At 35.9% G+C, this 26,329-nt stretch overlaps 1 long non-coding RNA gene, 2 other non-coding genes and 1 pseudogene across 3 annotated transcripts; 3 read left to right on the top strand and 1 right to left on the bottom strand.

Moving 5' to 3' along the window:
* Positions 1–4,420: 4,420 nt before the first annotated feature.
* LOC113307693 lies at positions 4,421–6,991 on the bottom strand. Its single transcript, XR_003339238.1, has 4 exons — positions 5,771–6,991; positions 5,426–5,501; positions 5,073–5,231; positions 4,421–4,991 (listed from the first exon to the last, which is right to left on the bottom strand). It is a non-coding gene; the product is annotated as an uncharacterized LOC113307693 (long non-coding RNA).
* An 11,884-nt stretch (positions 6,992–18,875) lies between these two features.
* LOC113314620 lies at positions 18,876–18,962 on the top strand. Its single transcript, XR_003342500.1, has one exon. It is a non-coding gene; the product is annotated as a small nucleolar RNA R12 (small nucleolar RNA).
* Positions 18,963–19,050: 88 nt separating this feature from the next.
* LOC113314621 lies at positions 19,051–19,131 on the top strand. Its single transcript, XR_003342501.1, has one exon. It is a non-coding gene; the product is annotated as a small nucleolar RNA R12 (small nucleolar RNA).
* An 81-nt stretch (positions 19,132–19,212) lies between these two features.
* On the top strand, positions 19,213–19,296 carry LOC113314527 (annotated as a pseudogene).
* Positions 19,297–26,329: the final 7,033 nt, after the last annotated feature.

Here is a 26,329-nt window from a genome sequence, read left to right as displayed (position 1 = left end):
GCATGTTTCTAATCTGATAAATTTTTGAATTTGATGATGTCTGCCATGATTTAAAAGGTATCTCTCTTTGTCATTTTTTCTAGTTGCAGAAACATAGTCCTGGGCCTGGCAGACACTGAGATGTTCAAGAGATTTAATAGGTTACAAGCTTGCGGTAAGCATCTTCAGCTAGTGCTGTAATTTTTCTTAATGGTTCAGGTACTATAAATTTGAAATTTATCTGTTATTATGCTTGGAAGTAATTTTGTTAGTAATGCAAGTGATATGTGGTTATTGTTTTGCTTTGGATTGATATGAATTTCGAGCCCTGAAAAATAAAAATTTTACCTGTGAAACTATTATGAGCCAGTTATAATATTTAACAATTTCCTTAACAAGAGAATGTTTGGAGATGATAAAGCTGCAGAATTGTATGAGAAATTCAAAACAGACTTGTTCAAAGTTTTCAATGCATATGAATTTCAAAACAGCACTGCAGCTCCTGCTTTCTTTAGCAACTCTGTCGCTCACATGGATGTAAGAAGCTCAGGTGCATCTAGCACAGATTATGCTAGTTTTGTGTTGGAAAATGATGAAGATGATGTTCAGAAATCTGAGTTAGAGACATACTTAGGAGAACCAATTCTTCCTACTCTAACAGCTCAAGATGAAATGAACTTTGATATATTGGTTTGGTGGAAGATGAATAGCTGTAAGTACCCAACTCTAGCAAACATAGCAAGAGATGTGTTGGCTATGCCAGTGACCAGAACTCTAGCAAACATAGCAAACATACCCAACTCTAGCTGTAAGTACCCAACTCATGCAGGTAAATCTTCGTTTGATCGTTTCTTTTCCTTTGCTTAGTTCAGTATTTCTTTTCCTTGATAGATAAATCCATAAATGAATCAATTGCTCTCTGAAACCAGGTTTTTTTGAATGCAGATATAGAAATCGTCGATTGAAGTTGATGCAACATGCAACCAGCAAAGAAGATCCAGCCTGTTTGAGTTTTTTGTTAGTTGTAGACTCTTTTATGTGTTTTTTCATGTGTGATGTGAACTGAAGTGTTTGTGTGGTACTGTGGTTTTTATTTCTTACACTTGAACAAAAAAGACTCTACTAAAAAAAGCTTAATTTTTCAACATTTTTTTCTGTGGGATAACTATCGGATTTTAACGGATAAAAATCCGATATCCGATAGCTTAACGGTAAACCTTATCGGATTGGATTTTTAATATCCGCCGGATGTTATCGGATATCGGATATCCGATAACTCTTAACCTTAACCTTATCGGATTAGCCAATATCCGACGGATATTTATCCATTGACAGCCCTAAATATGACCATGTCACATCACTAGAGTATTATACAATATGTACGGTATATACAGTTTCGCAGTTATGTTTTCAATATAACACGACTTGAAAGATATGTTAGGAATGAAACAGTCAAGTCAATATTACTAACCTCAAGTGGAAGGATGATGTCGTTGTTGTAGTTCGTTACTTCTTCACATTCTCCAGGTATTCAGAGTAATACTTGTATGTCTCAACAATCCTAGACTTTCTAGTCTAACCTAAACGAAGTTGACTCTAGTATATAATCAAGCGACTTTAGATGAGTTTTGACACACTAAAATATGGCAACCAAACTTGGCATACCAACGCATGGTGAGTTCAACGAGCTATGATCTAACGCACGTAGGTTCTGTAGAGCGTAAAACGTCCCCGAAAGATTTATGAACCATAATAGCCACAATTCCAGCATGTCTTCACGAGGTGCAGCTGGTTGTGATGCCATGATTAATTCATAGTATACATCCTCGACGAGATATTACCGGTATTGTAGGCTCTGTAGATGCGTAAAAACGTCCCTTGGGGACTTATGACCTAGAGCGGAAACATACATGTCTCTTGTAAGCACGATTCACCCTATATTATATTAAGGACTGATTCCTAGTACATAATCGCGATATACACTGGTCATGTCTACTCTAGGATCTAACTCAACTTACTAAGACTTACGAATAATTCCTAAGACATCTCTGCAAGATACGCTGGTTATTCTTCCTCTGCGCCCTTTTGACAGATTTCTAAAACATCCTTTCGAGATATATTGGTCATGTCGGCCCACAATACAGACAAAATTAACTCCTAGCACATCTCTGCAAGATACGCTAGTCAAAGAAAAGTGATTCGAAGTCTCACAGAGACATTATTAGGGGTGCAAGCTTTCCTTTCTCCCCGGAACATGTCCCAACTGACTTCGGAGAGACTCAATCGCGTCATCCAAGTCTCAAACGGCCTCAGTAGCAACAACCAAGTCTCAAGACAGCATCAGTCGTGTCAGCCAAGTCTCAAGACAACCTCGGTCGCGTCGGCTAAATCTCAGACAACCTCAGTCGCGTCACTCAAGTCTCAGATGGCCTTATTCGAGCTGATCTAGCTCTTCTGTAGAGTCTTATACAGGCGTAAGACTCAGGAACGAGCTTCACCTAGGGCTCAAGCCTATTTCTCAACATCTCAAACACACTCACGGCTAGTAAATTTTGGCCTGAACTGTGCATGTCTATCCAAAAACGTGGATAAGCTCCCTTGAGCTCCGCATGCTCAACAAATGGACCCAAAAGAAATAATACGGTCTTCACCTGACATATGTGACTGAACATGAAGAGAGGGAGCTAACCCCCAGCTTCTCTCACACTCTACACACGATTTCTAAGGCATTCCATGTCTTTTTACGTGACTCATCCTAGTCATTCTCACAAATCAGAGAATATCTCTTTATCTTGGATAACTCGGCTAAAATGACTATTTCTCTCTCTCAACACATCATCTCAAAGGATGATTTAGCTTCACACAAATGGGGGGATATGAATTAGGGTTTTGGTCTTGTGGTCTATGGCACGTGTGAGAAATACCCGACCTAGTTTTCACCACAAAAGGGTGAAATGACGAGGGTACCCAAGTATACCAAATCTTTTTCTTTGATCACAACTTATTCAAGACGCACCTTGTATAAACCTCTTTAAGCAACAATCACTAAAGGAATATTTCAACACGATGTTCACTTGGAGCAGGGTAAGTCCGGACCAGCCTAACAATATGAGAAACCAAAACCAAAATGGCGAATCACAATACACCTTGTGTGATCGTCTATAGATACAAGACACTAGTACATAAATGGCCTTTAGCCACGCCAGATATAAATTTCCCTGTCACGCCTTTTTGGTTTTGGCGTGTCTATAGGGTATACTTTTACCTTATAGACACGCCATGTTCAATGGGCGTGTTAATATAAGTGCTTTCAACACGCCAGGGCTAGTAGCATGTCAAAATATCAACCGTTTAGTCACGTTAACTTTAAATTTTTGATTGAGTGTGTTTATAGACCAGTCTATGGCCACATTAGGTAGTTGCGGCGTGTCCAAAAGGTTAGTCACGCCATTTAAGGTGTGTTTTTAAAGTTGGTTCATTAGACACGCCAGTATATGTGTGTCCATACTGTACGATTGATTGACACGCCAGTATATGCGTGTCCATAGTGTACGATTTATAGACACGCCAGTATTCATGTACATAATGTACGATTTATAGACACGCAAGTACATGCGTGTTCATAGCGTACGATTAATAAACACGCCAAATTCAAAGTGTGGCCAAAAAGTTCCTTTTTTGGACACGCTATTATATGTGTGTCCATAGTGTGCGTTCTATAGACACGCCGGTTTTATAGCGTGGCTAAAAAGTTCGTTTTGAAAAAATTAATAAAAAGTTTTTGCCCATATTCGAACGCATGACTTCGAAGGGGTTGGGTAACGTATCAATCCACCAAGCTGCCCATCTTTAGATGTTTAAAATTAGTGTTTTGAAAAAACTAAACTGGTTCAACTACTCAACATTTTAATAAACACGCCAAATTCAAAGTGTGGCCAAAAAATTCCTTTTTTGGACACGCTATTATATGTGTGTCCATAGTGTGCGTTTTATAAACACGCCGGTTTTATAGCGTGGCTAAAAAGTTCGTTTTGAAAAAAAATAATAAAAAGCTTTTTCCCATAATATTCTAACTGATCACAATTAAACCAATAAAGTGAACATATCAACAGTTCAACTGACTGATCAAAAAGAGAACAATTGAACAAATACTAATTGTGAAAATTTTTACTTCTATCAACGGTGTTGGATTTTATTACCTTATGAAGTCCAGCAAGACCAACTTATTTTATGATGACCGTGGATTTCCAATCTCACTTGTGAAAATTCACATCGAGTGCAATGTTAGCATTTGGTACATTTGTTAACATAATATTACGGATTGCAGTGTCTATTTTGTCTTTACAACCGATTATGAAAGAGACCCAAGAAAGTTGAAATAAAAGAGTAGAAGGCCTTCGAAAGAAAATGTAAAATGTAAAACACATAAATTACAGAAATCAGAAAAGACCCAAGAAATTTTTAAGTAAGTAACATATTAATTAAATAGGTTCCACTAAGCACAGAAAAACTAAGTTACAAATTTTCACTTACGCAAACTTACTTAGAGAAAGGTGTAAAGAAGACATTTTCGCTCATTAAAATCAAGCATTTATTCTGGTAAATGTGCTGGATTCATCTGCCAGAAAATTTAAGCTCCCATGTCTTTTGTAGCTCTAAATGGTGCATGTATCTCACTGCCACAAGTTTGTTGCACTTAGACGTGTTTAACACCATCTTTATGCGCAGATGTCTTTGGTAAATGTAATTGTGTATATCGAGTACATAAACATTTCTTTTCGGTCCGAGAATCTTTAAACCTTTGGTTGCTGCGAAGTTTCAAGAAGCATGCATAATTACAACAATCACCTAAGGATTTTTTTTTTTAATTATATCCAACTGATCTTACTGGGATAATGTCTCCCTACTGGCTTATCATCACTTGAATATTCTTCAAAAAATAGACCAAACATAAGCTTAGCATCACATAATGGAAGTTTTGTTCCATGCGATCAAAAGATCCTAGGAATCCCCTGAAAATTTAAAGCATTACGGTCATGGCATAAAACAAAAAACTACAAAATGGGCAAAATTTCTTTTGTTCTGTTACCCACATGTTAAGCACACTGCTGAAATTTCCATTAGCCTCCAAAGGTTCTTTTTTAGTAGCTCCCCTAGAACATAAACACTAACAGTGACCTCATATAGGAATGGAGTACTCCAAATTTCTGTCCATATCCATGACAGGGTCCATGTTAGAAACTCCTATACTGCTGAACAAAAGAAAAGAAAGCAACATAAAAAAAAAATTAAGAAAAAAAAGATTATATACAGTGGTAGTTTTCACACAATATACTAAGAAAACCCACCAAAAACATCATCAAAATGACAGACGCTGGGTTAGGCCAACACTTAACAACACTTTGCATATTTATGAAGAAACAGATGGTTGGTACCCAAATATTACCAGTAGATACACAGATTTATTGCTTAAAAATCAAACATTTGTTTGGTTCCCACTTCACTCCCCAAAATTTGTTTGTCTGCAGTAACAAATCAAACATTTAGGCGTTTCACAAATCGATACATTTTCATAGAAAAATAAATTTGAAAAGAATCTGGATGGAGTAGACAATCCTATACTCCAATTATGGTTGGACTGGCTAGAAGGCAGAAGCCTAGAACTTAGAAGAAAGAAAGAAATATCAATATGAAAAACAATCCATAAACCGAAGAAGAGTTATAGAGATACGTGGAGCATTATTCATTCTAAGGAGAAACGTGGAGTATTTTGGAGATTAAAAACAGTTACCTTCGATGCAATTCCAGCATCTTGTTTTGGCTTCAGTACAATTACAGTTTCTTGAACTTTAGTATCAGTTACAATCTCACATTCAAGCACAAGGGTGACGACTAAACATTTAAACACAATCAATCACATGAAGCTCAAATTATTTATTATCACAGTAACCAATTTCCACCAAAATATAAGGTCCTACTTTTTTTGCGTGTCTTGGGAAAGATTGTATGTCATCATCCTGAACAAGGATGGGGCCAAGGTTTGGAATTCTCCCAAATTGATACATCATATGAGACATATAGGATGTAAGCATTGCCTTGAGTTTCATCTTTCCACCCTTAACTGTGAATCTGATAATCATGTGAATCTGATAATCATCAATGTAAATTTGATAAACTTCTAGATAAAACCATTGAAACCCTAGATTCTAAATTTTCTCAGATTGAAACAGAACAACACTACAGACCCAGAAAAACTAAAATCCGATCAAAGATAGAAAGAGATAGATCTATTAAATGGATTAAAATCAACGAACATCTCAAGAATCCCGTATCAAAGAAACCCATAAAAAGAACAGCTTCATCAATAATAAGACTTCTAATGTTAACTGCTTAAAAGGGAACTTAAACAGAATTTAGAAATCGATTTTACCTTGGTAAGACCGTCTACATTACTGAAATCACAAAGAACAACTTGAATCGGCTTAGATCAACCAATTTTGTTTCATGGTACAAAAGCTGATTCAAAAAATAATCCCCAATTTCACTTAAAACCCTGAAGTTTTTACAACAATCTTCCCCAAATCGGATTTTTTTCCTGAAAACCTTATAATCTTCCAAGAACATTAAATCTAATCAAATACAAATTGAACAAGAAAAAACGAAGAAGAACAAGAGTCAAACGTGAAGTAAGGGGTTTGTTTAATGAGAAACAAACTGTTGCTGTTGGCTTGGGTTTGTTCGAGAGATTGGATTTCGTGGAAAGGAGTTTGACTTTCGATTTAATTTTCTGAATTTTTCAGTTTCTGGTTTAGAGATGCAAAAGATGGAGAAGAGAAAGGCGAAGAAAAAGGTTAGGGTTGGAACGAAAAGAAACGAAGAGGTCCATTACCGAACTACAGGACACGGCTAATTAGTAGCTGGCTAATTATTATAACTCCTTCGGCCTAGTGTTTGATTTTTCATGAAATTTTTGGTGGGAATTAATGGCGTTAAATATTGGTGAAAGTTTTGTTGGTTTCGTTTTTTTATTTTGGGAAAAAATGGAAAAAGATAAAAATTTTGGAAAAATTACAAAACCAAGACATAAATTAGCACGAAAAAAAGAAATTGTTTAATAAAATCGAAAAGTTATACGAGGGATTCGGTGATATTTCCTTATTTGTCAAAAGAAGATAATATATATATATATATGCGAAAATATCTTGAGAATTAAACAAAAGATAATAATAAGATTTCTATCTCGCATTAAAAATATGGTATAACAACGTGTATTATTTTTATTTTTGGAATTTAAATGTGTAACTAATATGCATATCTCCATCTTTCAGCAAGATTACATAAAATGCGTATTTTCATCTCAAAATTTAAACATGCATTTGTTTCCTCAAAATATTTTTTGTTTAGTTGGTCTTTTAATTCAAATTTGTTTCAAGAATACTCTTTAAGCACCCTAATCTATAATTAGCAAGCTGTAATTCACTGGTAGCATTAGCTATCTCTTCCGATTTTGTATCTTCATCTTTTTGATGAAATTATACCTTTAATAAAATTTTACCTTTCTCGAAAAAATAAAATAGATTTTAAACGTGCATTTATTTTCCTTTCGGTGCCGGTTTATAATATTTTAAAAAACAAGTATTGTATTTAGTTTTTTTTTATATTACTAACTAAAAGCAAAGTGCTAAACTTTTTGTGAACAATTGAATAAGCTTGGATATAGTTTGTGAATAATAAGTTAAAGTGAGCATGATCTGGTAAACTTGGATTAATTTGATAAGAATTAGTGAAAGCGAGAATGATTTAGTGAAATTGAGTAAAATTGGATTTGATTTGATGCAATTTGCGCATGATTAGTGAAAGTGCGAATGACCTGGTGAAATTGTATAAAAATGGATGTTTATTGGAGGTAATAGGTATGCCTAGTAGATTTAAGTATGAACTGTTAGTAAAAACGAGTAAACTTGATTTTAAGATGTGTAGAATTAGTAAAAGTGAGCGCGATCCAGATTAAAGTTGGATGTGATTATTGGAAAACAAGTAGAGTTGAGTATGATCTAGTAAAATTGAGTAAATTTGAATATAATTTGTGAGTTGAGTATGATCTAGTAAAATTGAGTAAGCCTGGACATAATTTGCGAATAACTAGTACAATTGAGTATGATCTAGTAAAAATCCCTAAACTTTGATAGAATTTTTGGATAAGTAGTGAAAACAAGTATGATCTAGTGAAATTGAGTAAAATTGGACAAAATTTGATACTATTGGAGTATGATATAGTGAAATCGAGTAAAATTGGATGCAACTGGTTGATCATCGGGGAAAGAGAATATGACCTAGTGAAATTGAGTAAAACTGAACTCAATCAGATGCAATTGGTGTATAACTAGTGTAGTTGAGTATGATCTAGTAAATTTGAGTAAACTTCGATGTAGCTGGCGTATAATTGTTGCAAGTTAGTATCATATAGTGAAATTGAGTAAAATTGGGTGCAATTGGTTGATCATTGGTGAAATTGTACATGATCTAGGAATAAGTTCAATTAGCGGATAACTAGTAGAGTCAAGTGTGATATAGTAAAATCGAGTTAACGTGAAAGTATTATTAGGATAATAACTGAAAGTGAGTATGATCTAGTGATATTGAGTAAAACTAGACTAAATTTAATACAATAGGTGAATAAATGTTGAAAGTGATTGTGACTTAGTGATGAGTGCCAAATAATGTATATATTTATCCCTTTTTGTTGGCAATTTAACTCATCTTTTATGCATTAATTCTACATTTTACCCCATATTCTGTATTTTCATTGTTTTCAAGAATAAATATTTTTATTAATTAATTTTGCATTTTTAGGTAATAAATAAAGTTCGGATGAGTCGCGGAGCGAAAAGAGCAGAAAAGTAGTGAAAAGCCGGGAGAAATTACGCAAGGAAGCCGCGAAGAATGGTGCGCACAACCTCATTTTCTACACATAAAAGCGCCTCCGTTCTCAGCCGTCAGATCAGTTCCCAGAAGCATCCGATGGTCGCTCCTTCATAGAGCATCAAAATCTGAAGTCTCTGCCAAGCACCACAGCGCTGAAATTCCAAGCCTTCAGATTAGATGGTTGTTGAATCCAACGGTCGCTCCCTTGCTGTTCATCAACGTTTGATATCTCCGCCTTACACTACAACACCTAACCCCATCTAGAGCCGTTAACTTCGTTGTATAAAAAAATCCAGCGGTCGCTACAAGCTTCACTTCATCTCACCGTCCGATTGATCTTTCATCTCCCTATCCCACGGCGCAGCGTCGCAGATCATCACACTCGATACACTCGCCTCACACCCTAGCGACCGAGCACCTACACCTCAACCAAACGCACCCTTCCCTTCTCCATCGAACCATCTCCTCCATCACCCCCTCTGCAGAACCGCCATGCCCCGTACCACCACCATCATCACCACCTCTCCCTGACGCCCCCAAATCACTCCACTATTTTCTCCCCAAATCACTCTACCTATACCCATCATCACTATCACGTTTTACATCAACTAATCTCCTCAATTTCTCATCTCTGCCGACTGAAACCCTAGGTGAGAAATTGAAGATTAAGTTGATGTTAGAGCAGCAATTGGAGCGGGAGATGACTCAGGAAGAGAAATAGAAGGATGGGTCGACGAGATGGAGCGAGAATTTCATCAACAGTAGGTAATTGGCAAAACCTAATTTTACTGACTTTGGGGAAAATTGGGGGAAAAGCTAATTTTGTGTAATGGGTATAAATTGGTGTTGGGGGAAGCATTAGGGAGGGACGAATTTACCTCTCTGGACTAGCCAGTAGAGAATTGAACAAAATTTTATGAACTGAAAATTTCAGTGCTTGTATGTTTGTATGTTTGTATGTTGCAATTTGCTATGTGTTGTAGTCATTTGTTTTGCTGCAATTTATGTTTAAATTATCTATGTTAGTGTATGCATGTTGTCACTTCATGGTTAGCATGAGCTAATCATTTTCAGGCCAAGGCTCAGTGAAGCCTTGTGCACTGTCAAGTGTGAATGAACTAGAGAGTTGCTTCCTGTTGCTGTGTTGTGAAGGTGTATTTGAGAGAGGCCAATGCTTATAGAGCCTGTGATTGGCTGTACTGTCAAAAGACAGCCAATGCTAGGGGTAGCCTAGCAAGCAAGTTGGTGTTCTCTCATTTCTAGTTGTATGCTTAGGAAAGAACTTAACCTAGACCATGTTACTTGATTAGGATACAAGGTGGATCATATGCTTTGGCTTGCCCACCACTTCTCTTTTAATCAATCTTAATTTCAGTCACTTTTTCAAGTTCTGTGTTTTTGCATTTCAGCTTTATTTTCATGCCTTTTATGTTCCTGCATCTTGTAGCTACTGTGCACTGAAGGCAGTGCACAATCTTGCCTCTTGCCCTTGGCTGCCAAGCCTTGGTAGTTTGTTGCTTTTTCTTAACTGCTCCTTTGTTGCCTTACCCTGCATTTTTGGTTCTTGCTTATCTTTCCTTGCTTTGGTTCTTAACCTGCTTCTCTTTTGCCTTACTTTATGTTCTTGTTTCTCTGCCTGCAACCTTGCCTGCCCTTAGCTTATTACACATCTTAGTTAGGAAAACTTCTCATATGCTCCTCTCCCTGTGGACAAACCCCTACTCACTCTTTTATTACAAATATTGACCTTGTATACTTGCAAGCATATTGTGTGCATCTTAGAATTCACACCAAGTTTTTGGCGCCGCTGCCGGGGATTGGTGCTGTGTTTTATCTGTGTTTTTCTTAGCTATTTTTGTATTTTATTTCATAGCATTTGCATCTGCATCTGCTTCATTTCATTTGCTGTTGGACCTGCTGATTCTGAACCTGTTTTTCCTCTGCTGGGACGCCACCAAGGAAAAGAACCAAAGCCCAACTGGGTTTTTGCAACAATATCAGAGCAGCTGGGCTGTGCTAGAAAGGTAAGCCTAAACCCATTCATTGAGAGAACCCAACCTGTGGGCTTCCAAATTTATTTAATTGTGGGCTTGTAATAATTAACCCAATTTTTTGGGCTTTTTATTTTTCTATTTTGGGTTTGTAATAATTTATTTGTGGGCTTGTATTTATTTTTTTTGTGGGCTTGTTTAAATTCTTTCATTGGACTTGTATTTTGAACTCTGGGTTTAAACCCAGCTGAGCTTATAACCGATTGTGGACTTGCTTCCACTCGAGAGTGGACCTCGAAACCAAAGTTTTAAAACAAACGTCGGGCCTTAACCAACTGGGCCAAATTAAAATTTCAAAATTAAAACTTGGATTTTCGTAGGCCGCAGCCTTCATTTCATTAGAGGCTTGCACAGTGGGTTTGCTCCCAATTCAAAAACCAAATTTCATTTTCTTTTTCAAAAAAAAAAAAAAAAAAAAAAAAAAAAAAAAAAAAAATTCCATTTGTATATATTTTGCTAATCCAATATGATCTCGGCTGAAATATGTTGGATTTTTTTGCCTTGAATAACGGAGTTTTAATTCTGCTTTCGCCGAAATCGGGTATTCTCTCTCCTTTTACTCTACTCAGCATGTCCCTTTCCATATGTTGCATTTTAATTCTTTCCATATTTTGAAACATTGAGGACAATGTTTAGTTTAGGTTTGGGGGTATAGAGTAGATACCACGATAATATGCTATAATTAAAAACGAACTCCTTCTTCTTTTTGAAAAAAGTGAAAAATTCCAAAAAAATTTAAAAAAATCAAAATTCAAAAAAAAAAAAAAATCATAAAAATGGAGCTCATTTACCTTGAAATGTTGACTCTTGTGCAAATATGTATTTTTATTAGGAGTCTTAGTCTAGATATTTAGGCACCCTGATTCTAGCACAATTCACATAGTGATAAGAAATTTGCACGCGCACGATCTACCAATACATGTATGGCCTCGATCTTCAAGGTGTTGGATAGGAAGTTACGATTGCCAATCACTTTAGAATACTGAACGAAACTGGACTAGCTTGTTCTTTGGTTGGTTGGGATAGAAGGTGGAGGTTACATTAAGAAAGACAACCATCGAATTTAACTGGGTGCATCAAAAAGGGCTACCTCTTGCAAAGTGTCATGTAATCTTTTGTTTCCTTTTGTTATGTATCAAAAGTATTTTCCTCAAAAAAAAAAAAAAAAAAAAAAAAAAAAAAAAAAAAAAAAAAAACCAAAAAATCAAGTATTATCAATTCCATCATCTCTTGTTCCAAAAATAAAAAGAGAATTGTCAATGTAAATAAGAGTCATGTAAATAGTCATCTTTTGTGTTTTTGTTGTAAGCAAGGAGGGTGTATGCCATTGATGTACAACGCGAGAAATTGTGAAATACCTCCAACTCATTCACAATTCTCGTAAAGTCCGGACAGCTAGCTAGATTTCGACCTCAGTTCTTAGCCTGAGAAACTATCTCTTGGTGATTAGTAGTCATGACTTCAGATCTTTCTTTACACATGTGTAGATACACTTTACACTCTTATCACATGTCCTTATTTGTTATCAGTGCTAGGATTGTGCCTTCGATAGCTAGATTGACATCTCCATTTTGCTGTGAGCTTAAACTGTTTTGCACATGTCACGTTTGATGGAATATGAGCTTATATTTTTCCTAGTTTTGTAGGCACTCTGGTAAACCTTCACGAGACTTCAACTCGTCCACTAGGGACACTTAGTGGTTTAAAAGGCTTAGTGCATACGCTAAATGCATTCGAGAGACCAGCGACAGTGGTATAGTTAGGATTTCCTTAGTTTTGTTTTACTTGAGGACAAGTAAAATTCAGGTTTGGGGGTATTTGATGAGTGCCAAATAATGTATATATTTATCCCTTTTTGTTGGCAATTTAACTCATCTTTTATGCATTAATTCTACATTTTACCCCATATTCTGTATTTTCATTGTTTTCAAGAATAAATATTTTTATTAATTAATTTTGCATTTTTAGGTAATAAATAAAGTTCGGATGAGTCGCGGAGCGAAAAGAGCAGAAAAGTAGTGAAAAGCCGGGAGAAATTACGCAAGGAAGCCGCGAAGAATGGTGCGCACAACCTCATTTTCTACACAAAAGCGCCTCCGTTCTCAGCCGTCAGATCAGTTCCCAGAAGCATCCGATGGTCGCTCCTTCATAGAGCATCAAAATCTGAAGTCTCTGCCAAGCACCACAGCGCTGAAATTCCAAGCCTTCAGATTAGATGGTTGTTGAATCCAACGGTCGCTCCCTTGCTGTTCATCAACGTTTGATATCTCCGCCTTACACTACAACACCTAACCCCATCTAGAGCCGTTAACTTCGTTGTATAAAAAATCCAGCGGTCGCTACAAGCTTCACTTCATCTCACCGTCCGATTGATCTTTCATCTCCCTATCCCACGGCGCAGCGTCGCAGATCATCACACTCGATACACTCGCCTCACACCCTAGCGACCGAGCACCTACACCTCAACCAAACGCACCCTTCCCTTCTCCATCGAACCATCTCCTCCATCACCCCCTCTGCAGAACCGCCATGCCCCGTACCACCACCATCATCACCACCTCTCCCTGACGCCCCCAAATCACTCCACTATTTTCTCCCCAAATCACTCTACCTATACCCATCATCACTATCACGTTTTACATCAACTAATCTCCTCAATTTCTCATCTCTGCCGACTGAAACCCTAGGTGAGAAATTGAAGATATAAGTTGATGTTAGAGCAGCAATTGGAGCGGGAGATGACTCAGGAAGAGAAATAGAAGGATGGGTCGACGAGATGGAGCGAGAATTTCATCAACAGTAGGTAATTGGCAAAACCTAATTTTACTGACTTTGGGGAAAATTGGGGGAAAAGCTAATTTTGTGTAATGGGTATAAATTGGTGTTGGGGGAAGCATTAGGGACGAATTTACCTCTCTGGACTAGCCAGTAGAGAATTGAACAAAATTTTATGAACTGAAAATTTCAGTGCTTGTATGTTTGTATGTTTGTATGTTGCAATTTGCTTATGTGTTGTAGTCATTTGTTTTGCTGCAATTTATGTTTAAATTATCTATGTTAGTGTATGCATGTTGTCACTTCATGGTTAGCATGAGCTAATCATTTTCAGGCCAAGGCTCAGTGAAGCCTTGTGCACTGTCAAGTGTGAATGAACTAGAGAGTTGCTTCCTGTTGCTGTGTTGTGAAGGTGTATTTGAGAGAGGCCAATGCTTATAGAGCCTGTGATTGGCTGTACTGTCAAAAGACAGCCAATGCTAGGGGTAGCCTAGCAAGCAAGTTGGTGTTCTCTCATTTCTAGTTGTATGCTTAGGAAAGAACTTAACCTAGACCATGTTACTTGATTAGGATACAAGGTGGATCATATGCTTTGGCTTGCCCACCACTTCTCTTTTAATCAATCTTAATTTCAGTCACTTTTTCAAGTTCTGTGTTTTTGCATTTCAGCTTTATTTTCATGCCTTTTATGTTCCTGCATCTTGTAGCTACTGTGCACTGAAGGCAGTGCACAATCTTGCCTCTTGCCCTTGGCTGCCAAGCCTTGGTAGTTTGTTGCTTTTTCTTAACTGCTCCTTTGTTGCCTTACCCTGCATTTTTGGTTCTTGCTTATCTTTCCTTGCTTTGGTTCTTAACCTGCTTCTCTTTTGCCTTACTTTATGTTCTTGTTTCTCTGCCTGCAACCTTGCCTGCCCTTAGCTTATTACACATCTTAGTTAGGAAAACTTCTCATATGCTCCTCTCCCTGTGGACAAACCCCTACTCACTCTTTTATTACAAATATTGACCTTGTATACTTGCAAGCATATTGTGTGCATCTTAGAATTCACACCACTTAGTGAAGTGTAAAAGGATCCAACTAGATGTAGATAGTTTATAATCCTTGGAAGTGAGTATCATATACAGAAATTAAGTAAATTAAATCGGGTGCAATTGGTGAGAGTGTACATAATCTAGTGAAATTGAGTAAAATAAGTTCAATTAGATGTAATTAGTGGGCAACTAGTATAGTCAAGCATGATCTAGTAAAATTTGACTAAACTTGGAATTAATTTTATAATAACAACCGAAAGTGAGTATGATCTAGTGATATTAATAAAATTTAGACATTATTTGATACAATAGGTGAATAATCGCTGAAAGTGATTGTGATCTAGTAAAGTTAAGAACAAATGGGACTCAACTAGATGTAGCTAGTGTATAATCGTTTGAAGTGAGCACCATATGGTAAAATTGAGTAAAATCGGGTGCAATTGGTTGACCATTGGTGAAAATGTACATAATCTAGTGAAATCGAGTAAAATAAGTTCAAGTAGGTGTGATTAGTTGATAACTAGTAGAGTCAAGCATGATCTAGTAAAATTGAGTAAAGTTGGAAGTATCTTTAGGATAATAACTGAAAGTGAGTATGATATGGTGATATTGAGTAGAATTAGACTAAATTTGATACAATAGGTGAATAATCGTTGAAAGTGATTGTGATCTATTGATGATAAAAGAATGAGACTCAATTAGATGCAACTAGTGTATAATCGTTCGAAGTGAGTACCATATAGTGGAATTTTGAGTAAAATTGAATGTAATCGGTTGATCATTGGTGAGAGAGTATATGATCTAGTGAAATTGAGTAAAATAGGTTCAACTAGATGAAATTCGTAGTTAACTAGTAAAGTTGAATATGAAACTTGGAAGTAATTTTAGGGTAACTAGTGAAAGTGAGTATGATTTAGTGATATTGATTAAAAGTTAGACTAAATTTGATACAGTAGGTGAATAACTGTCTAAAGTTATTATGATCTAGTGAATTGAGAAACATTGGACTCAACTAGATGTAGCTAGTGCATGATTTAGTGAAGATGAGTCTCAATTTGACACAATTAGTGAATAATTGTTATATATGAGTATGACCCGGTAAATTGGAGTAAACTTGGACCCGAATTAGATGGAATTGGTGGATAAGTAGTGAAAGTGAATATGATCAAGTAAAACCGAGTATAATTGGATTCAATTGGTGGTGGTGGACAATTAACGAATGTAACCACGACTTAATAAGGTGGTGGTGGATAATTAACGAATGTAACCACGACCTAGTAAAGATTAGACTCAATTAAAAACAATACATCGTGATTTCTTATTTTAAAATGTTATGGATATTTAACACACTTTAAGTACGGTGGTAAGCTATGAGAACAAAATCTATAACTTTTGGATTCATTCTCATTATTCGTATGTCTCCTTAATACTAGTTTTGTTGTTGTCGGTGTCGTCTTACATATTAGTTTGCACTATATCCGTACCAGAAACCTTCTTGAAAAATTTAAATTCAAATACACAAAGACAATGATTAAAAAGTTCAAAACCATAAAGCTGCATTAATATTATGTGTATTTTTTAAATATTTGTATTCACGTGGTTATGTTTTGACCCCACCGAATTTTCATCTGCGCCAAATTTATCTAACGTCAAATTTCTCTATTTCTTTAAAAAAACATTTTAAAGGATATTTTAGAAGGATGATAACCTGTGCTAAATATATTTAGTTATAGACTTATAGTTATAGAACTTCTTTTTGGAAATTTCATGCGGGCACGTGCTTAGGCGTGCCACACTTAGAACCGCCTCTCTGTCGTTCGAAACTTACCCTAACTCTAGCAGTAGCTTTACTTTCGTATCTGTTTCCCACGATCTCCGCCTGCTCTTTATGTTAAGAAAAAAAACCAAGTCAATCCACAAATACTTCCCGAACGGAAGTCAGAAGAATCCCCATTTTCCTCACCTCAAACCCTAACACTAGGCAGTTGATCTTCTCTCTCAATCTCTCATAATTCTTTCATTCCATTCATGTTATGAAACCATGAATCAAATATTTGTTCATGTTAAGATCAATCAAAGTTATCTTTTCTAAACCCATATCTCATAAACTAAATCCATCCCCAGAAACCAAACCCAATCTTCAGTACTCCAGATTTCGTATTGAACCCTAGAATATTGATTTTTTTCGACATAATCTCTAGCAAACTAATCTCTTTAATCTCTGCACGACATCTTGCAACAAGTCCAAGAAGATGAGTTTATAAGACCCTAGATTCCTTGTTTATGCTGATGATGTGAGTCTAATTTCTTACATAAAGTATTTTTTTTCTAGAATTCACAATTTTCATTTGATTTTATGAAGTTTAAATCATGGGTTTGGTTCTAATTTCAGTTTTATGATCTAAGTTTTGAGTTAGGGTACTATATTTTTGTACATCTGGTTATATTGATTTTCTAGGTTTTTTTTTTTGCTTTTATTTTGTTTTGGTTTCTCTCAGTAGAATTCCATCATTTAGTAGTATTCCATCATTTAGATATTCCTTTGTGGATTATGTACTCTCAAAGCATGTTGGTGATTATATCAGAGATTTATTTAGTGTTTGTGTTAGTAAGGATGGAAAGTACTTATGGTTACTTCTATGTGTATGTGGTTCTTTATTTTCCGAAATAAAATTTGAAGGAAATGTTAATGCTTCTTCTCGGCATGTTGATGAGATTATTTTGATTAGACTTGAAGCTTATTTCTGGTTTCCTTTGGGTTTCAGTGGTTTCGGGCTGGTTATTTTTAGAGTTTTCTCATCGAATAATTCTACTCCATCGATTTCTTGGGATGATTTGCTGGTCTTCAGTTTACTCTTATGTTGGCCATATCTTGCTGTCAGACCTTTAATCCAGTTATCATCTACGGGGTCTTGGGCTGTTAGTACGTTTGGTATAGGTGTAAGATGAATCCCGTATTTGACTGTAAGTGGTTTAGGTGGTGTTTCAACAGTTTGGGTCTTTTTCTCGGTAGGTCTTTGAGGAATTTTCACTATGTTATTTTTTCCAATCAGTCTTTTGGCACTCTTCTGATTGGAGGGAACTGGCCTTGGTTCACCTTTGTTAGTCATCCTGCTCCTTGGAGGAGTGATGCACCTTTGTATGTCACGCGCGGCTCATTTATGAGAATTAAACGTTAACATACCCACGTCTTGAAAGGGGCTCCAGTAGTGGTTTACTGTAATCATGGTCGTAGTGACGCTGATGATAAGTTGGCGGAATCGAAGATTTCTTCTGAATAACTGGACCAAGTGAGGATGTATACTTCTACATCTGGATGCAACATCTCTTGTCTGGGCACATATATGCCTTTCCCTTTGTTTAATTAATTTTATTGTTGTATTAGCTTATTTCTCTTGTCTTGTGTTATCCCCTGTAATGGTTCAGCCTCCAATTTAGTGTCTACCAATTGTGATGGCTAAATTTGTAACGGTTCCATTAAAAAAAATAAAATAATAGAAAGGCTGAATTAAGATTAAGAATATAAATATACGGTCAAAAAACACACATACAAGGATTAGGACACAGGTATTAGTACAACATCCTCTTTTTGTCGCCTAGTGAATTTGTGCTAGACGGAATTTTATAGCCCCAACCATTTGTCATAATTTTGGGTCCATGAAAGTGTTCGGCTCATAAAAATACAAGGCCCATTGAGCGCAGCTACAAAACATGAAAAACTAGGGTTTCATGACTTCAGTATCTTGTTTGGCAGTATAAATAAGAAGGCTAATTCACCTTTCTCCTCACAGCAGTCAGCAGTGATATTTGTTAGGGTTCATGAATTTTTAGGTTTTCCTTTTCAAGCAATTTTTAGGTTTTCCTCATTAGTTTTTTTGTTTTTGTTGTTTCAATTATTACCTTTTCTTTTGATTTAAAGAGCCTAAGTTTGCAATTTCTATGGCGTTACTGATACTAATGCGTCAAAGAATCTATGGTTAGGCAACACAGATTTGTTTCTGCCTTCTTGTTTTGATGATCCTCTTTTTATGAAATATGGTTTTTCAGTTCAAGGTGGAAATTATATTTGATTTTGTATTTTCAATCAAAAGAGTTCGTATTGTTTTGTATGATGTTGGGATGATGAAAAAAAACACGAATCAAGTCGGATTCACATTGATTTTTTTAATATGATCATACAAACCAGCTACTTCTGACTACATCATACAAAAGCTTTATCTCAAATTATTTTAAGTTGTTTTTAATTTTTGGGTTTCTTTTGCTCTTTTGTATGGAAGATATTTTTGATGTTGGGATGATGAAAAAAAACAAATCAGTCGGATTCGCATTGATTTTCATTAACGTGATAAAACAACCACTTCTGACTAACATCAATAAGTAGTCCGTCTTTCTTTAATCGTTAAATCAATTGTTTTGTACTAGTTGTTTTCAGCATTGTTTATGAATTGATAGCCGGTGATGTAAGGATAATATTTGCTACTCTTGATGGGTTTATCCCATATGAGGATTATTTTCCACCAAGATCCCTGAGGCTAACTAATAGATTATTTGGTGTAAACTTATCAAGAAGTTCTGATACAGTAGATTATTTATTGTAAAACTTGTCAACAAGTTGTTATCCTTGAATTGTAATCAAGGCAGTACTAATTCTGGAATTTAGTATCGTATGACTACTTAGTTTTAAGGATTCGGATTGCACAAAGAGCACTCACTGGCATATCCAACTATGCTTGCTGTTAGAAGCAAGGCGTTTGCCAGGTGATTACTAGTATATGATCAATGATAAGCTACTAATACAAAGTGGTAACAGAACAACTAATTTACTCATGTCTTCTTTTAAGTATCTGATGTAACTTGCTAGTGCAGAAAACAGACTAGGAAATATTTTCCCAGGGCAGTCTAACCACTAGTTGTTTTTGTGTAACTTAGCACTCCATGATTTGAACTTTGGCCACAGAATACGATATGAACTTTGGTTATAGACATAGAACACTGGTTTGAAGATGTTCACCATGACTTGAACGTCCCCTACCTTCACCCCTCGTGTTAGACTGATGGTTGCAACTGCAATGCTAGACTGATATTTGCTACAGCTGCACAGGCAGATAAACTCAAGCAGCTGCAGACAGCGAAACTCAAGCGACGGAAGCAGGTTTGCACTCCTAGGTGGGCTATTCTATGGGGTGTTTTAACAAATTTCCCAAAAAAATACCCTTCAAAAACTAAGTTTTTGGTTTATTATGGAAATTTGGGTTAAGAGGGCACAAAGTATAGTTTTCAGGGGGAGGAATGAGAATCAAGTCTCTTTAGTTCTGAGGCTTTCATTAACATTCTCATAGGAATTCGTTTATCCTAGTAAGCCGGTGGGGAACTGATTATTCTTCGGCCTGTTCCAGTCTACTCAGCGATGCAATTTTTAATACAAGGGTTTAAGATCATAAGTCTCTTTAGTTTCATAAATATTATGATTGTAATCTATAGTATAAGAAAACGTTGCCTCTGTCTTGGGACAGATCCACTGTCCAAAAAAGGGTGGGACAAATTTGAGCGTCCATTCCTTGCTCTCTTTATTTAACTAGTTTTTCCCTAAGGAAAAAAGAAAAGTTATTTTGTGTCCGCCACCTCTTTCCTTCTTCGAACCTTATACATTCCGGAAAACACAAGCCTTAAATATGGCAAGTTAGCCCACCCACGTATATTAATGCGCATATCCGTTTTCATCGAACTCTAGATCTTTCCTCTCCAACGCCTACACTTTTGGTCGATGGAATACTAATTACAAATATGTTTAAGAGTGTTTCTCTTTCCTCTGGAAAATAGAATTTTCCACTCCATACGGTTTGACTGATAGCCTTTTCTCCATGAATTGTTCATTCACTTGATGAGGTCGTTTTAAAACCATCATAGTTTTAAAAAATCTTAATAGAAGTGGAGGCTAAATTCTAATCGTGGAAATAAAACTATGAACTGCAATAATCTAATCGACTTAGTAATTCAATTAGATTTTAATGACCTAATCATGTTTACTGCCAAATTCTTAATTTTCACTCATATAATAAGCAAACGTCCTTGCAGGTATCCGTATTATTACCTTTTCGAGTGCAAAATTATCAACAAACGAGTTTTACTCCTACTCCATATGCTATATGCGGATTGAGCCATTGAGGTTTTATATCAAGATAAGAAGAAAGTGGTTGTTGCCATTATTGGTGATATAGTTTGGTGAGTTGCGGTGATGGCTCAAATTGGGTCATTGCAGTTGAGAACGAGTGAGTGAAATCGCGGGGTATTGTAGAGTATTGCCATTGCTGCCATCGCTGATTAGTTTATGATTACGGAGGAAATGGAGATTTAAGACCAACATTAAAACCTATACGGATATCTAAAATGAACACCAGAACCTATAATAACCCAGCGGAGAAGTGAGAAAACAAAATGAAATCAACATGAACTAGGTCCAAAAACGACGAACAAAAAAGCGAATAAATTAAGTTCATCTGATCTAGAATAAAATGAAGCAAACGGAGATGTTTCTGTTGAACCCCAACCTCTAACAACAGCACAAAGGCTTGCAGCCTCTTCAACCTCCTCTAATGAAGTAACTCCGGATCCGTTTGGTTAGGGAGACGCATGTTCTGCACAGAGATGTGAGTTCAATATTTATGGCTTTTGTGTCTTACACTTTTGCTCGATTTTTGATGTTTCAATTTACAGGGTTACAAGTGTGTATTGTCTTGAATAGGGTTGACAAGTTCACCAATCTAATTGATCCATGTCCTATCCTCAGGGTGTAAATGCCCCCTATACGATCAACGCAACTAAACAATAGGGAAAAAAAAGACAACGAAATAATCTGTAGTAGTTAACAGATGGTACTTAATCTTATTTGTATAAATTAGTGTGTATTCGAGCCATCTATAAAATTTGGAAAAATCGTTGCATAGACTATAGGTTGAACTGTCGTTTGATAAATTAGCTAATAGAATTTTACATATACTGATGGTTAGAAAGTGGAGGTGGGACTAATGGTAAGAAAATTTGCAGGCGATTACGGTGGATTAAGATGCATTTTATGGACTCGATCCAACATTATCTGTCTCCAGGCGATGTATTTTGAGATAGACTCAATGATACAACTGAAAGTCACCGGAGAAGTTTGGTACATACTGTCGCTGGTGCAATATGGTGATAGACATTAGTGAGGATTTGAATTTGTTCTTACTGTTTGTCATGGTGGCACTTCATACATTACGGGGATGAACAAGCTATACATTAGTGAGGTTGTTTATATTATTTTTGCGTAAGCAGATAAAATTCAATAAGCTACACATCAGAATAATAGTAAATTCCTTAAAGAACCTCAATGTAAAACTGTATGTTGAAAATTATGTAAAATTATATCTCACTATTTCATGTGCTTGGTTAATTGGAATAGGTGTTAGTACTTTATGTATCTGAGTTTCATATGCTCGATTTATCAGTTGTAGTTTTTAATCTGTCAGATGACATCAATGGCTAACTGTCGGCCCCCTAATCCTAATTGCCGCAATATCCTAAGTTAGCAGATCCCTAATCAGATATGTTTTCCTAACTCAAATTTAATTGATCTTCCTTATACGTCGAGACCTATGCCTCGGCTAACTCCACTCTTACTCGACCGTGGACAAAAACCCCTGAGTTAACAATTGGCAACAATTGAGATAGATTCCTAATTTAATATATTCTAAAATGCTTTCTTAATTGGGATTTGGCTACACCGTTTGTTAATTTACTTTCAGCAAAGGTTGAGACCGGGCTGTAGGCCGGGGCGATACCTTGTAATCATATAATCCATTCCAGACTGGCAGGCTTTGTCTAGGTTAAGCTTAACCCCCATGGTATTACAACCACTCAACAATGTAATTTTTAATACAAAGGTTTATCCCATATGACCTTTTTCCAAGGTATTACAACCACTCAGCAGGACGATTTAATACCGGGGTTGGGATTAAGGTCAGGCCAGAAATTCTTTGACGGGGCAACTGGGACAACATGTTTTTTCAGTGTTGCATTGCTCTTCAAACCTTAAACATGTGCTCCAAGGTTTGAAGAGTAATTCATAATGACCGTTCATTGACAAATATGTCTTAAGCAATTTGATGTTCATTTAAATACTTAAGAATTTAATGATGATACGTATACCGAGTGTTTTAGTCATTAATGATGTCTTAAAAGATATTTATGAGAGTCATAGAAATTCAAAACATATGTCTTTAAGCATCCGCTAAACTTATACCGAGACCGTTGGTGAAACGGTTTGTGAATCGTATAGGCAGTTCACGAGTCATGGTGCAACGGTTCATGAACCTGGTTCGCCAACCCTACTCAGCTCATTAACTCAGATGGACACGGTTCAACCGAGTTCGCCAAATGTTAGCCTTTTTCACCAACATGAAAAATTCAGATCACCATGGTTCGTGAACTGTCCCCTTTTGAACTTAAGGTTTTCGAACTAGTTTGCCAACCTTCCCTGTATTTCAGAAACTCAGATATCTGTGGTAGATAGTTCGTCAACCTACCCCGAGCCGAAATAATTATTTTTTTGTATTATTGATGTTTGAAACATTCCATATGACAGAATCATTGCTTGGGCAATTTTCAATTCATCCACAAATTAATTCTTTGAACAATAAATTGTTTTTAACTAATATTGTTAAGGAGCTTTGAACATACAATGATTAAAACATATTTCGAGATGTTTAACAAGACAAGCTTGACTCGAAATTTCTTATTTGCAATAAATCTACTAGAAGTCATAGACATAATCTCATAAAATAGAATGATGAGATAGTGAGAAAAATAAAATGGTTCAGTCTTCACATAACTTGTTGATGAAGTTCTCCAAATGTTCTCATCGATCTTCAATCTTCGAGGATGATGTTTGATACTCAACTACCAAATTTTAACCTAGTCCGAGATTTGACTTAGTAGACTAGAAATCAAGATATAGTTTTGTTCGTCTAACATTGACAAGAAGCTTGAGATAGAAAAACTCGTGGGTTCAACCGAGTATTGCTTTAACAATCTCACCTTTTGTCAATTTTAGTGACAAAACTATTCAATATATATGAGATTCAAAATGAAATGATCTTTTAGTTCAAAATCCACTATGCTTGATTTCTTTGGTTCTTCAACAATCATCTTAAATTCTTCGTACTTCAAATTATTGTATGGTTTTACATGTGTTGTTTAAGCACCTTTGTTGTTGAAGATCTGTAGCGATAACAATGTATGAGAATACTCGAAAAGAGCTTTGTTAGAATGAAAAATCACTCTTCTCAATGGTTGTTATACAAAAACATAGTATTATTACATTCGTCAAAGTTCAATTCAACCGCAACTTTGAAGCAATACTACATTGATATTTTTTCCACCTTAGTCAATATTTACATATTTTACAAAATAGGTAAAACTTATAGATCATATTCCATTCCCCCTTACATAATGCTTCGAAAATCCATATGTTGTAGTAGGATACTACTTAATAATTCTCCCCCTTTTTGTCAACAAAATCGGTAAAGGTGAAAAACAGAGATCATTATGAATTAAACATAAGAGTGTCAAGACTAGAGAACACATACCGGCTTTTAGCTTAGACGATTTCACCAAGAAAACTGGGCGATATCATCAAGAAGATACATAGGTGCAAGCATCTCTTGCGATTCTACATTTGCTCTCCCTACAAAGATATGACATTCAAACATCAGTTCAAAAGTACTCTCCCTAATTTGATGTCATTCTCGAAAGAACAATATGAGCGACCTTTACTCTAATCACAAGAGAAGGATTTTCTTGGACCTTAACTAAACACTAGTATATTAAGCAGGTATACTAGGTGGAAGATCATCAGAATCACATGCTTCATAGAAAATATTAGCATGACGAAGTACGCAGTCATGGATCACACATTCAGATTCTGAAGTTGAAGTTTTTAGAGCACTGCTCGATCGAACTCGCAAGCGTTGCTATCTCAAGCTTGTTTGTCAAGTTTAGTTGATCAAAACTATATACTTGATTTCTAGTCTACTTATTGCTATGTATCGGATTAGGATAGAAGTGTGTAGTTGAGATTCAGACTTCACGACATTCACCGAATGAAGAAGAATATCTACTGAAGATCTTGGAGGAACATTATCAACAAAAGGTATGTGGAAACTAAAACTTATCTATCACTCAAAAGTCTATTCTATTATATCTTATAATGAGACTAAGTCGTATAGCTTGTTAGAGCATTGCTCGGTCGAACTCGCAAGTGTTGATATCTCAAGCTTGTTTGTCAAGTTTAATTGATCAAAACTATATACTTGATTTCTAGTCTACTTATAGCTATGTCTCGGATTAGGATAGAATGTGTAGTTGAGATTTAGACTACACGGCGTTCACCAATTGAAGAAGAAGATCTACTGAGGAGCTTGGAGGAACTTCATCAACGAAAGGTATGTGGAGACTAAAATTTATCTATCACTCAGAAGTCTATTATATTCTATCTTCTAATGAGACTAAGTCCTATAGATATATAGACTTTTACATTATACACATTTGATATTTCGAGCCGAGTTTATCTCGCTTATCTATTTCTCTAAATATGTGTTGGAAACTTTTAGCTTTAGCTAAGTTCATCGTATACTTGACGAGTTTAGTTGGAGACAATTTATTTGTTGGAAATAAATATTAAGTCAAAGACGATCATGTGAAAATTACCTTTAACATCTTACATAATTTGTGTGAGATAATCATTTGATGTCAACTTGGGAAGTTTCGTATTGATTGATTAATCACTTGAAAATTACTTGAAGCTTGTGGTATGTGTAAAATTACCATAGTTGTCTTCCAAGGATGTTTCAACGATTAAATGAGAGTTTTAGAGCGACTACCATGTCCGGATATAATACAGGTTGTATACTTTGTATGCTAACTATATAAGTATAGTTCAGGTCTGGAACTATTATTTGCAAACCTTGTTTGCGATCTGGTTTACCTGAAAAGGTCCAGAGCTGTGGTTGGCGTACCCTATTTTCGAACGGGCTAGACAAGGCCATGTCCAGAGCTGGTGTTCGCGTACCTTGTTTGCGAACATCTGGATAAATCCGAAGTCCGGAACTCTTATTCGCGTACTCATTTCTAAAATCGGCAAGTATGGATTTTCATACTCATGAACTCAGGTTCGTTTGCGAACTAAAGTCCCTGGAACTTTAATGTATTAAGGTATGTGAATTATTTTTACAAACCATGGCATTATGTTCATGAATTGGTTCTTGTATGAGTACTTTGTACAATTACAAACCAAGCCGATTTTGTTTCAAATGGTTCATATGCATATTCCTATGAGATGATGAACATTTGAACAACTCTCTTGAAACAGATTTAGATTCATTTGATTGATTGATCATCATATTTGGTATAAAAGTGTTAGATGAATACGGCTAAGTTATAAGTGTTAATATGGCTAACTTCGATTAACTATTATTGAGGCAACAAGGTATACACGTTTGGGTACAGTTCATCCATATCTAAATATATGTATATTT

This window comes from Papaver somniferum, chromosome 9 (assembly GCF_003573695.1).
Source record: "Papaver somniferum cultivar HN1 chromosome 9, ASM357369v1, whole genome shotgun sequence".
In the NCBI taxonomy this organism is placed as follows: domain Eukaryota; kingdom Viridiplantae; phylum Streptophyta; class Magnoliopsida; order Ranunculales; family Papaveraceae; genus Papaver; species Papaver somniferum.
Note: the sequence above shows the minus strand (reverse complement) of the source record. Positions and strands in the feature narration are given on the sequence as shown.